The sequence below is a fragment of the Myxine glutinosa genome, chromosome 10 (genome assembly GCF_964187855.1).
Source record: "Myxine glutinosa chromosome 10, kmMyxGlut1.1, whole genome shotgun sequence".
In the NCBI taxonomy this organism is placed as follows: domain Eukaryota; kingdom Metazoa; phylum Chordata; class Myxini; order Myxiniformes; family Myxinidae; genus Myxine; species Myxine glutinosa.
Window position 1 is genome coordinate 97,235,742 of NC_136270.1, and position 13,987 is coordinate 97,249,728.

A 13,987-nucleotide genomic window follows, 5' to 3' on the forward strand; every position below is an offset into this window, starting at 1 on the left:
GCGCCAAGGTGCACCGGCACACCCAGGCCCCGTTGGCCCCGTTCACGGTGCCGGAACGCCGGTTTGACCACGTCCACGTGGACCTGGTGGGACCTCTGCCCCCCTCGCGGGGTTTCACCCACGTCCTCACCATGGTGGACCGCACCACCCGGTGGCCGGAGGCCGTGCCCTTGGCGTCGACGACGGCGGCCAATGTCGCGCAGGCTTTCATCGCCACCTGGGTCGCCCGGTTCGGCGCCCCCTCAGACATCTCGTCCGACCGCGGCCCCCAGTTCACCTCGGAGCTCTGGGGGGCGGTCGCGCAGGGGCTCGGGGTCCGGCTGCACCGAACCACGGCCTACCACCCCCAGGCTAACGGCCTGTGTGAGCGATTTCACCGCTCATTGAAGGCCGCGCTCCGGGCCACCCTCCGTGACGGCGGCTGGGTCGACAGGCTCCCCTGGGTCCTGCTGGGCCTCCGGACGGCGCCCAAGGAGGACCTGCGCACATCCGCGGCGGAGTTGGTCTTCGGGCAACCGCTGCGGGTGCCGGGCGAGTTCCTCCCCGACTCCACGGCACCATGGTCCGCGGCACAGCAGCGCTCCGCCCCGCAAGAGACCGCCCAGAGGTTCGCCCCGGTGCCAACGGCATGCCACGGGCACCCACCGACGCACGTCGCCCCGGAGCTTCGCACGGCGGAGTACGTCTTCGTCCGCCACGATGCCCACCGGACACCACTGCGGCCCCCGTACGACGGGCCTTTCCGCGTGCTGGAGACCGGGGCGAAGCACTTCACCCTGGACATCGGCGGTACTCCTGACCGCGTTTCTGTAGACCGCCTCAAGCCGGCCCACCTCAACGTGGACCATCCCCCGCCAGTGGCCCGACCCACGCGTCGGGGCCGCCCCCCTGCGGGCGGACCCCCGGCACCGCCCAGCCTCGCCGCCACGCCGCCCCCCGGTCCTGCAGCCGGAGGCATCCCAGATGGCATCCCTGCATCCCAGACGCCGCCAGTCGCCAGGGGGCGCTTCGGCCGGGTCATCCGTTTGCCCCGCAAACTGACCCTTCAGGTGCGCGGGGATTCTGGGGGGGGCGCGTGTGGCGGACACGAAAGCACTGACGTGGTGACATCACCCCGCACACCAAGTGGGGATGGGCCACGCCAGGGAGAGAGGCGTGGCCTCACGATATACACGGGGCGCGCAGCCCTGAGCAGCTTAGTGCTGCAGTTTGAGTACTTTCAATAAAGACTCTTTTATGAACCGCGTTGTCCGCTTGCTCTTTGCGTAAGCATTAGCGCGCGCAGCATCGCGCTTCAGGAGTAAAATTACAAGACTTTCATGTGATGATTTGTGTGTTATTTACATTTGGTATGTTTTCTGTTTGTTTTAATGCAGTATTTAAGGCTCACAGTGGAGCTGCCAAACACATCTCACACCCACGAACATACAGACGAATGCATGTGACACCACACAGGACTGTCAGATGAGACAAACAGCTTGGGGGAAGTCAGCGCCATGGAATCTACAGACTTATCAGCTTACTTCCAATCATCAGCAAGGTAATGGAATCCATCATCGCAGCTGAACAACCTCATCTCTGATCACCAATTTGGTTTCAGATCACATCACTCCACCTTGGACATGCTGCCTCTACTCAACCAACAATGGATGGTGGCCCTCCATGTCAGACACAGATCAGGGTCGTCTCTCTGGACATAGGACATGCTTTTGATACAGTCTGGCATCCCTCCTTGCTCTCCAAACTCTGCCTATGGCATCGAAAGCCAACTCCACACATGGCTCACCGACGTCTTCTACTCTTGTAGCCAATGTGTAGCTGTCAACACACTCCTTTCATCTCCTCTCCCTGTCCATGCCAGAGGGCACCAAGGCAGAGTTCTGGGCCCAATCCTATTCCCGATCTTCGTAAATGATCTCTGACACTCAGAAGAATTCCCTTTATCTATTTTCTGATGACTCACCCTCTGCAGTGACATCCCTCATCCTTCAGACAGGTAGGTTGCAGCCTCTTCCCTCTTCTTCACACCTTGACAAAATCACAAGATGGTCAACCACTTGGAATATGTCTTTTAATCCTGACAAACCTCACACTCTCACTCTCTCTCTACGAAAGAACCGTTTGGCAAACCCTCCCATCTACTTTCTTAACAATACTATTGAGGAAGTTAATTCATTCAAATTCCTGGGTCTCAGTATCAGTCATCTCATTTGATTTATTGGGCAAACCACATTTCAAAGTTGGCCTCCAAAGCCAGCCGCCGACTGGGCATACTCCGTCGTACAAAGTCCTTCCTTGGCACACCTGAACTCTTATCAACCTGCAAGAGTTTAATCCTGAGAGCACTACTCTCCCCTCTGGGCTGGCTTGCATGCCTCACATCTTGCTCAGCTTGATGCCGTGGATACCAGGTCCTTCAAAATTATTGGAATCTCCTGGGATGAAGCCTAGTCTGTGGACCTTTCAGTGCGCCAGCTCAGACAGGTCGGTGGTCTCTCTGTCTTCTACCGCCTCCTTTCTGGTCCTGCACACTCTGCTGTTGCTGTCTGCAGAGCTTACACGTTCACCATCACCCCCTTTTTGGTGAAACTACCTATAACCAGGATCACTGCTCAGCACAATGCCAGGCAGCCATAGGTAAAACTAATATGGTTTTATGTTGTATTTATAGGGAAATAAGTTATAAATTAAAAGAGGTCATGTTAACACTGTATAGCAATTTTGTGAGGCCTTATCTGGAATATTGTGTCCAGTTTTGGTCACCACATCTGAGGATGGACATATCTGCCATAGAATAGAGTTCAACATGGAGCAAGTAGGGCTGCCAGGATGTCCAAGAGGTATGCACACTCTCCTCTAAGCGGTCTAGCCTGGGTTTGAATCTTCAACCAGGTATAAACAACCAGGAACCAGCTATAAAGTCATCCCAATGTTTTACAGGCACGGTGATTCGTCAATGTGTGCCATCCCTCGGATGGATGTTCAACTGGCTGTCCCATGAGCCGGCATTAGTTGGTGGACGTTAAAAATCCCACGATCTCCTTCACGAAGAGTAAGTGAGCTATCTCTGGCATTATGGCCAGGTTTTAAATTTCGGCCCTAGCTCTACAGAGGGCACTGCTTTAGCGGCACAGCCGCGTCCTCAGCCAATGACGCAGCCTTGTGCCGCATACAAAATAAGGAGATAGAACAAGTAGATTGATGCTGTGCTAAGCTAGATGAAGCTATGAGGAGTGGCTGAAAGAGACAGGACTATATTCATTAGAAAGGACGGGATTAGAAAGAGAGGTTTAAGATAATGAAGAGTATAGACAAAATAAGTGCAGAAGAGCTTTTCAGCAGAATGGACGCTGACCAGGCCAGGGGGCACAGTTTCACAGTAAAGAAGAGGAGAGTTAGGACGGTATTAAATCAGCGGTCTTTCACCCAGAGAATAGTAAATGTTGGCAAAAGTCTTTCTCCAAAGGTGGTGACAACAGAAACAGTAGGTATTTATAAAATTGAGTGAGATACAGTGCATTCAGAAAGTATTCAGACCCCTTCACTTTTTTCACATTTTGTTATGTGCAGCCTTATGGTGAAATCGTTTAAATTCATGTTTTACCTCATCAATCTACACTCAATACCCCATAATGACAAAGAGAAAACAGGATTTTAGAAAGTTTTGCAAATTTATTAAAAAGAAATAAATGAAATATTGAAGGAGCCGGGGCTCCCACGTCGATCGGAAGAATGGACGCGACAAAAGGCTAGAATTCATCTGAGTTGCTTTAATGAAATCAAACACTCAGGCACTCTGAAAAACCGTTTATCAGTCAGCAATATACATCTATTCCGCCAGGGGGTTTGCCCAGGCCCGGCGCCAGGGGGCGTGGCCCAGCGTCCTGGCTGCGGCCTGGCAAGTTGAGGGCGAGCCTGGGTGTCCTGGACGAGCCCGGCATGGTGATCGCTCCGCGTCCTTGATAGGTGCAAGGCGATTGTGAAAACTCAGCGGCAGCCGCTACACACGTCCCCCCAGAATCGACTTGCACCGGCAGGGTCAATTTGAGGGGGGTCCTGATGACTTGGCCGAAGCGACCCCTGGCGGGTCGTGGGAGGGGGTCCGGTGAGGTGGTGGGCGGTCGAGTGGGGGGCACCGTGGACGGGGGACGGCCTCGCCGCGGCGGAAGGGCCACCCGTGGTGGGTGGTCGACGTCCACGTGCGCCGGCTTGAGGCGGTCCACAGCAATCCGGTCCGACCTGCCGCCGATGTCGATGACGAACGACTTGTCGTCCCGTCGCAGCACCCGGAAGGGCCCGTCGTACGGCGGCTGGAGTGGCCACCGATGTGCGTCGTGACGCACAAAAACATACTCCGCTGTGCGGAGTGCTGGGGGGACGTAGGACTGGGGGTCACCGTGGTGGGATGTTGGCACGGGGGCAAACCGTCGGGCGGCCTCCTGGAGGTCCGAGCGCTGGTGAGCTGCGGACCAGGGACTGGTAGCGTCGGGCACAAATTCGCCCGGGACGCGTAGCACCTGGCCATAGACAAGCTCGGCGGTGGATGCCTGGAGGTCCTCCTTGGGGGCCGTGCGAAGGCCCAAAAGGACCCACGGCAGCCGGTCGGCCCACCCGACGTCTTGAAGGCCGGCCATGAGCGCGGCCTTCATGGAGCGGTGGAATCGCTCGCACAACCCGTTTGCTTGGGGGTGGTAGGCCGTAGTACGGTGGAGCTTGATCCCCAGGTTGCGGGCGACCGCGCCCCACAGCTCGGAGGTGAACTGTGGACCGCGGTCTGACGAGATGTCCGCCGGTGCGCCGAAGCGGGCGACCCAGGTGGCGATGAAAGCCTGCGCCACGTCGGCGGTGGTGGTGGAGACGAGGGGAACGGCCTCCGGCCACCTGGTGGTCCTGTCCACCATGGTGAGCAGGTGTGTGAACCCCCGTGACGGGGGGAGGGGGCCCACCAGATCCACGTTGACGTGGTCGAAACGTCGTTCGGGCACGGTGAAAGGTGCCAGCGGGGCCTGGGTGTGTCGGTGGACCTTGGCCCGTTGGCAGGCCGTGCAGGCGCTGGTCCAATCGCGGACGTCCCGACGAAGGCCGTGCCAGACGAAACGCGCCGACACCAGCTTGTGGGAAGCTTTCCGGCCCGGGTGGGAAAGGCCGTGGAGGGAGGCGAAGATGCGGCGTTGCCAGGCGACGGGCACGATGGGGCGAGGCTGGCCTTGGGAGACGTCGCAGAGCAGGACAGTGTCCGCGCAGGGGATGTCGGCCAGGCGGAGGCCCGTGTCCGCCGCCCGGAGGGCTTGCACCGTGGTGTCGGTGGTTTGGTCCGCCGCCATAAGCGCAAAATCCACGCCCAGGTGGACCGCGTTCGCGCTGGCCCGGGAAAGACAGTCGGCCACGGCGTTGTTTTTGCCGGCGACGTGCCGGATGTCCGTGGTAAACTCCGACACGGCGGAGAGGTGGCGCTGTTGGCGGGCCGACCATGGCTCCGTGACCTTGGCCATGGCGTAAACCAACGGCTTGTGGTCGACGAACGCCGTGAAAGGTCGGCCCTCCAGGAGGTGGCGGAAATGGCGGACGGCCAGGTGTAGACCGAGGAGCTCCCGGTCAAACGTGCTGTATTTGAGCTCGTTCGGCCGGAGCTGCCGGCTGAAAAAAGCGAGTGGCTGCCAAACCCCGTTCACCCATTGCTCATGTACGGCGCCCACCGCGTAGTCGGAGGCATCCGTGGTGAGGGCGATGGGAGCGTTGAGCACCGGGTGAGCGAGCAGTGTTGCGTCGGCGAGGGCCCGCTTTGAGCCTTGGAAGGCCGCATCCATTGCTGCGGACCAGGCGATGTCGTGCTTGGCCGGCATGCCCCGGAGGGCTTCGTAGAGGGGCCGCATGAGCTGAGCAGCGCGGGGCACGAAGCGGTGATAAAAATTCACCATTCCCAGGAATTCCTGCAGGGCCTTTATGGTGCGGGGACGCGGGAACGTGGTGATGGCCTCGACCTTGGTTGGCAGCGGCACGGCCCCGTTCTTGGTGATGTGATGGCCCAAAAAATCAACGGCCGTCGTGCCGAAGTGGCATTTGGCCGGGTTGACGATGAGGCCGTGCTCGCTGAGGCGCTCGAACAGTGTCCGGAGGTGGAGGAGGTGCTCGGCCCGGGACGTGCTGGCGACGAGGATGTCGTCCAGGTAAACGAAAAGGAACGGCAGGTCACGCAGCACGCCGTCCATCAAGCGCTGGAACGCCTGAGCCACGTTCTTGAGACCAAACGGCATCCGCAAGAATTCGAATAAGCCGAACGGCGTGATGACTGCCGTTTTAGGGACGTCGGCCGCCCTGACAGGTACCTGGTGATATCCCCGTATGAGGTCAATTTTCGAAAAAATGACCCGTCCCGCCAGACGGGCGGAGAAGTCTTGGATATGCGGGATCGGGTACCTGTCGGGGGTGGTAGCGTCATTGAGACGGCGGTAGTCGCCACACGGGCGCCATCCACCCCCCGGCTTTGGCACGATGTGCAGTGGCGAGGCCCACGCGCTATCGGAGCGCCGCACGATGCCGAGGTGCTCCAATGCGTCGAATTCGGCCTTCGCTACGGCGAGCTTGGCTGGGTCGAGGCGGCGGGCCCTGGCGTAGACCGGCGGGCCCGTGGTTGGTATGTGGTGCTCGATCCCATGCCGTACTGCGACGGCCGAAAACGTCGGCCGCGTGAGGGCCGGGAACTCCGTGAGCAGGCGAGCAAACTCGTTCGCCGCCGGGACGGCGCATGCCAGCTCGGTCGGCGCGGAGCTGCTCAATGTGCATACCAGGGAGCTGAAGGTTTCAGCGTTGATTAAACGACGCCGTTGGACGTCCACCAGCAGTCCGTGTGCGCAGAGGAAGTCGGCGCCTAGCAGAGCCACGGGCACGTTGGCGGTTACAAACGTCCAAGCAAAGCCTTGGCCGCCGAAGCAGAGGGTGACGTTGCGCGGGCCGAAGGTGCGGATAGTCGATCCGTTGGCCGCAACTAAGGAGGGGCCGCAAACCGCGGATTGCCTGTCCTGGTCAGAGGCGGGTATGACGCTCAGTTGGGCGCCGGTGTCGCACAGGAAGCGCCGTCCGGACGCTTTATCCGTGATGAACAGTAAGTTGCCCGTGTGGCCGGCGCTCATGGCTGGTAATGAACGCCGGCCCGGCCGTTTCCCGGCCTGCTGAAGGTGCACGGGGGTCGGCATGTCCAGGCCTTCTGTCCGAACCTGGCATGATAGTAACACCACGCTTGGTCAGGTGGAGGCCTCGGTCGTCGTGCCGGAGGTGGTCGGCTCGGTAGAGCGGCCGCCAATGGCGTCGGCAGTTCGGCCGTCGACCGTGCCGGGTGCTCGGGCGCCCTGGGTGTTGCGTCGGACGGCGGTGGGTCCCATGTCGCCGCTACGATGCGCTGTCCTGCGGCGGAGATCTTGTCGGCTTCTCTGGCAAGGGCCCGGGGATCTGTGATCGTCGTGCTTGCCAGGGCGAGGCGTACCGGGTTAGGCAGCTGACGGAAGAACAGCTCCCGGAACAGGAATGCCGGAGAGTGCTCGCCGAGCAGTGAAAGCATGTAGTCCATGCGCTCGGAAGGGCGCGTGTCGCCGAGCTCAGGCAGATCGAGCAGGCGCCGTGCGCGTTCCGCCGATGGGAGGGCGAAAGCATCGAGGAGCAGCTTCTCAATCGCGCCGTATTTGTCAGCGGCTGGCGGGCTTTCGAGGAGGCTCAGGGCGCGGGCCGCGGTAACCGACCCGAGCGCAGCTACCACATGGTGGAAGCGGGTGTCGTCGGCCGTGATGCCTCGCAGGGCGAACAGGGACTCCGCCTGTGCGAACCAAACTGCCGCGTGAGCCTCCCAGAAGGTAGGCAGTTTAAGGGCGACTGCCGTGTCCATGTCGATAGGTCACCAATGAAGGAGCCGGAGCTCCCACGTCGATCGGAAGAATGGACGCGACAAAAAGCTAGAATTCATCTGAGTTGCTTTAATGAAATCAAACACTCAGGCACTCTGAAAAACCGTTTATCAGTCAGCAATATACATCTATTCCGCCAGGGGGTTTGCCCAGGCCCGGCGCCAGGGGGCGTGGCCCAGCGTCCTGGCTGCGGCCTGGCAAGTTGAGGGCGAGCCTGGGCGTCCTGGACGAGCCCGGCATGGTGATCGCTCCGCGTCCTTGATAGGTGCAAGGCGATTGTGAAAACTCAGCGGCAGCCGCTACAATATCACATTTACATAAGTATTCATACCCTTTGCTATGACACTTAAAATTTAGCTCAAGTGCCTCCCATTTCTCCTGATCATCTTTGAGATGTTTCTACACCTTGATTGGAATCCACCTGTGGTAAATTCAACTGATTGGACATGATTTGGAAAGGCACACACCTGTCTATATAAGGTCTCACAGCTGACAATGCATATCAGAGCAAAAACCAAGCCATGAGGTCGAAGGAACTGCCTGCAGAGCTCAGAGACAGGATTGTGTCGAGGCACAGATCTGGGGAAGCCTACAAAAAAAATCTCTGCTGCATTGAAGGTTCCCAAGAGCACAGTGGCCTCCATAATTCTTAAATGGAAGAAGTTTGGAACGACCAGGACCCTTCCTAGAGCTGGCCGCCCGGCAAACTGAGCAATGGGGGAGAAGGGCCTTGGTAGGAGAGGTGACCAAGAACCCGATGGTCACTCTGGCTGAGCTCCAGAGATCCTGTGTGGAGATGGGACAAACTTCCAGAAGGACAACCATCACTGCAACACTCCACCGATCTGGGCTTTATGGCAGAGTGGCCAGACGGAAGCCAAACAGTTAAATCTTGGTTTCATCAGACCACAGAATCTTGTTTCTCACAGTCTGAGAGTCCTTTAGGTGCTTTTTTGCAAACTCCAAGCGGGGTTTCATGTGTCTTTCACTGAGGAGAGGCTTCCGTTTGAGTCCGTTTGAGACACAAATGGCCTCCTCTTGTGCTCAAGTTCCTTTGTGTACATCCATGTATAATGTTATACAAACCTAATTTCTGGCATTACAACAGTGTTAATAGGAAACAAAACTGATGCGCTTGAAGCTGGCAATTAAAGTTATGATGATGTTATAATTCCTCTTGCATAGATAGCCTCAACAGAGGAAGACAAATGATGAAATGCGAAAGATGATGGGAATAGAGCCTGTGATTGATGCTGTGAAGAGGAACAGGTTGAGATGGTTTGGTCATGTGTTGAGGAAGGATGAAAGTGACTGGTTGAGAAGAGTGATGGAAATGAATGTAGAAGGAAGCAGAGGACGGGGAAGACCGAGAAAGACTTGGCTAAAGATGGTGGAAGAAGAAATGCGGGCAAGGGGGTTAACAAGGAGAGATGCAGAAAATAGGGCAAGATGGAGAAGATTGTCATGGGGACCGCAAGGCTAGCCCCCGCTCTGGTAGGGCAAATGGCCTTAAAATGCGTGTTGTTGTTGTTGTTGTTGTTGTATAGCCTACAAGGCCTTTGTAATTCAATGGAGTGTTGCTCTCCCTTATGGGCCTGCAACCCACCATCATATTCATCTCTCCTGGATTTTGTGGAATCTAAAGCTTTCAACATTGTTGTCAACTCCTATGATGAGGCTCAAGCACAAGGCCACAAGGTCTGTTTCTCTCATATCACAGACAGGACAGTGAGTGATCTCTGTTTTTAGCAAGTTCTCCTTCGGTCTAGCTTCTTCTGCTCTTTCAGGTTTCTGACCCTCCTCAACTCTTCCAGCATGCTTGCGTTCTTCAGTAACCCCCCACCTATTTAAACTACCAAAAGTCATGCTTTGTACAACACACCTGTAATTATTACCTCCACTACAAACGTTGGATAGAGGTTATGTTTTCACCCCTGTCTGTTTGCCTGTCTGTCTATCTGTTTGTTTGTGAACCGGATATCTCAAAAAGGTGTGGACGGATTCTGACAAAATTTGGTGGAGAGGTTGGGTATGTGACAAGAGAGAAATGATGAGACTTTGGTGAAGATCCAGATCTGGATTTGTGAATTTTGTGATTCTTCACCATTGAGAGATAGGACAAAAAAAATGACATATAGCATGATATCTCAAAAGGTTACGGACGGATTCGAACAAAACTTGGTGGACAGGTTGGGTGTGTGACCTGGACAAATTGATTCGATTTTGGTGAAGATTCGAATCTGGATCCGGATCAGAGACCATCTTAAGTGATTTTTCACCATTGAGTGATAGGGCCAAAAACGATATTTAGCAGGATATTTCAAAAAGTTGTGGACGGATTATGAGAAAACATAGTGGATGAGTTGGGTAACTGACAAGAACAATCTTATTAGATTTTGGTTCAGGTCCGAATCCAAAACCGACCGATCATTGGGATACAAAACAAACTGTTCAGCTCGGCGGAGGTACGCTCTCTATTGACTGTCCTTCTAGTTTGTTCCTTTTTTCTCCCAATGTAGAACCACCTTCAATCATACCCTTCCCTATGGGGCTTCAAAAGCAAACGGTTCACAACCAACTCATGGCACCCCCTATCCCGACTCACAATCTTCTGTAATCCCATTTATCCTGCCTAACACAATCCTCTTGATTGCAGGTTATTGGGTTTCCTCACCTCCTCTGTCTACTCTTTTCATGTCTTTATTTCCCTTTCTTGTTGCTTCCAACCATCCTCCCCCTCCATCCCCCCAGGTGTCCGCAAGCTGCTATTTTTACCCTCTGTCTCCTCACTCTCAGGAGACTGCATTTTATCCATGAAAATTAATAAAATCATCGAATGGTTTCCAGGCTGCTCGCTGCTGGCCATCCCATAATGACATATTTACCTTTTTTCAAACTCTGCCACACGCAATGGATGCTCATGCTACAGCCACTAGCAACGTGCCAGACATCATTCACATATCCTGCAGTGGAAGAGATTACTGTTTTTGTGGAATAAACTTTAACTTCGTTTTGTGGATGGTTCAAAACCGAAGTGGATATTATGATTGTTGATTAATCTTATCTAAAGAGCATGTCTACCTGTGTAGGAAATAGGTGTTCTATTTCATGTCATTCAAAAAGCAATTTTTAAATCATCACTTTTGCAAAATACACTTGAAAATTCGTGCATGTATTCAGGGTGATGCAAGACAAATGCGAACACTATAAGTGCTGCTACATAATGACAAGACTGCCTCTAGAATGTGACATTTATACACTATTTTCGGTCATGTCATCTTAACATCGGATGCTCATGATCTTATAAAATGGGTCGTGATGTCCACCTGTCCAGTCGTCCATTTTTTTTTTCCTGTTTTGCTCCTCCCTCAATACCAGGCTGATTGTCCTGAAACTTGACAAATGAATACAACACAGTAGCCCTCATTCATAACCACTCAGGCCATAATGCTATGGGATCTATGGAAACCTCCACACATGCCTTTCCGACTTCCTCTCTGGTCGTAGTCAACATGTGGCCCTGAATGGAATTCTCTCTTCTCCTCTTCCTGTTCAGGCTGGAGTTCCTCAAGGCAGTGCTCTGGGCCCTGTGCCTTGCTCCCCCTGCTCTGTCTGTGCTCTGCCCCCCAAAATATTCCTGCAGGATGCACAAGATCTGCCTGCAACCCTCTTATGGTTAAACTGCCAAAATCAAGACTCTCTGCTCACCTTCACTCCTTCATTCCTCTTTTCTCCCACCTCTGGAACAAACTCCCTCACTCTTGTCAATCCCTCTCCTCCCTCCAAGTCTTTAAAACAGCTGTTCACCACCATCTCTTATCTTCCCCCATCCAAACCTTGAACTTTTCTACCCCCGTTAAAACACCCCAAATCCACCTCTTTAAATCCCCAACTTCTTTCCTGAAATTCCTAGTATTGTTCATTTGCTTTATACCATGTACCCCTCCCCGCCCCCACACCCCACCGGCCCACTCTCTTCCACAGATCTACTGACGTCCCTGTTCTCTACTGTTGTTGTGTTTGTGTGCTTTCCTCTCTCCCCCTCTTGTCTCCCGCTCCCTTTATTTATTGTATGTTTTATGGGTCGGTGTATGTTTCCATGGGTAATGTGTTAGCTCTTAAACGAGCCTTGAGTCTGTATACAAAAAAAAGGTTCGATCTTTGGATTTTGGATCATGGGGGCTTCCCAGGAGGAGGGATGTAAGGGGGGGGGGGGGTTATCCCCTGAAACTTCGGATCCCTACCCATCCATTATTTACCAACGGATTGCTCTGAATCCCGGTACAGCCCTTCTACTGGAGGGTCTGCAGGATCCTCAATTGTCGACTTTTCGATTTCGGATCAAGGGGGCTCCCACGGGTGTTCCCACAAATATCGGGGGTTAACCCCAGAAACTTCGGATCCCTACTCCTCCCTTATTAGCTCCATTGGACTTATTCCGAAACGAGGGCTTATGGATTGGGTTTCGTCCGTGCGTCTGAATGTCCGTCCACAACCATATCTTCGACATTTATGGATAAATTTTGTTCATGCATGGCTGAAAGACGATACATAATGATATACATAAGCACATCACATTGTTTTGCGATGCGAACAAAGATGGCCAACCGGCGGCCATTGTAGTTGTAAAAAAACCCCGATGTTGAACACTTCCTCAACTATTTCTCAGACATTTACCAATCTTGTTACCAACTGATTGCTCTGAAACCTGATACAGCCCTTCTACTCGATGGTCCGCAGGATTGCTCATTCTTAGATTTTTCGATTTCGGATCAGGGGGGCTCCCGGAGGAGTCCAAGGGTGTAACTCACAGCCTGCAGTGATTATTGCGTGATTGTAAACACACTTCCTCAGTACCTATCTTGTCATCACAGTATTACCTCTCGCCACTACAGATGGGCAGCCTGAGATCTCAGTGCAAGGTGAGAGTCTCAGTCCAAAGCATGCATATTAAAATAATGAATGCAGCAATAACTGGGATCTCCAACCTGATTGCAACCTGATTGGTTAAACACCTGCCTTGCCACGTTACCAGGTCATTCTTCTCTTTCCAACTGAATAATTGCACTGGAATTCACTCCATGAGGGGCCGTATTGAAGCTATCTTCCCTTCACAGAAGGCTTTGGTAAAGTCAGGGGCTGAGATTATGTGCAGCTTGGTAACATTCCTCTTGCAGTGCAGAGAACTCCCTGGTAACCAACGAACACTCTTAACGTGATGAGGGGCAGTCTTAGTGATTCTTGGGTCCTGGGCAAAAGTCAAGGATTGGGGCCCCCCACACATCCTTTATTCCCACCCAACCCACTCTGAACAAGAACAAAGTGCCAAATTTTCCCAATGCATGTCCCTTCAATAATGCACCGCAGTTTGGGATTTGACTTTACTCTATTCTCCAATATTAAACAAAACAATACCGTAAAATGGGGTGAATAGGGACACAAACTGAAAAAAAGTTCGGAAACTTTTTCCGCTGAAAATTGATAACCATACTGATTTGTTGATATTTGGGTTGAAAGTGTTCTCTTGTTTTTTTAAAAAGCAACTTATAGTCCCTATTAACCCCATATATGGGTTAAATAGGAATAAATAGGATTTTTATGGCTGTCCCTATTCACCCCGTTTTACGGGTGAATAGGGACAGTCACTAACACAAAAAATAATAATCAAGAAACAATCCTGAGTTTCCAACTTATTGCTAAATTGATAGCTCAGATGGATGCACATAATATGCACCCATAATATAAACCATGGTGCCGATGAAAAAAAAAATGGGATAAAAAGTTTCTCCAAACTGTCCCTATTTCTTGATTATTATTATTTTGTATTAGTGACTGTCCCTATTCATCTGTAAAACGGGGTGAATAGGGACAGCCATAAAAATCCTATTTATTCCTATTTAACCCATATATGGGGTTAATAGGGACTATAAGTTGCTTTTTAAAAAAACAAGAGAACACTTTCAACCCAAATATCAACAAATCAGTATGATTATCAGTTTTCAGCGAAAAAAGTTTCCGAACTTTTTTTCAGTTTGTGTCCCTATTCACCCCATTTTACGGTACAGAAAATGTCGACCTATTACTATAAAAAA

At 53.0% G+C, this 13,987-nt stretch overlaps 1 protein-coding gene across 1 annotated transcript in view; it reads right to left on the bottom strand.

Moving 5' to 3' along the window:
• The window catches only part of LOC137433398 (uncharacterized), a 320,088-nt gene that overhangs the window by 59,385 nt on the left and 246,716 nt on the right, over positions 1–13,987 (bottom strand). The window lies entirely within an intron of this gene.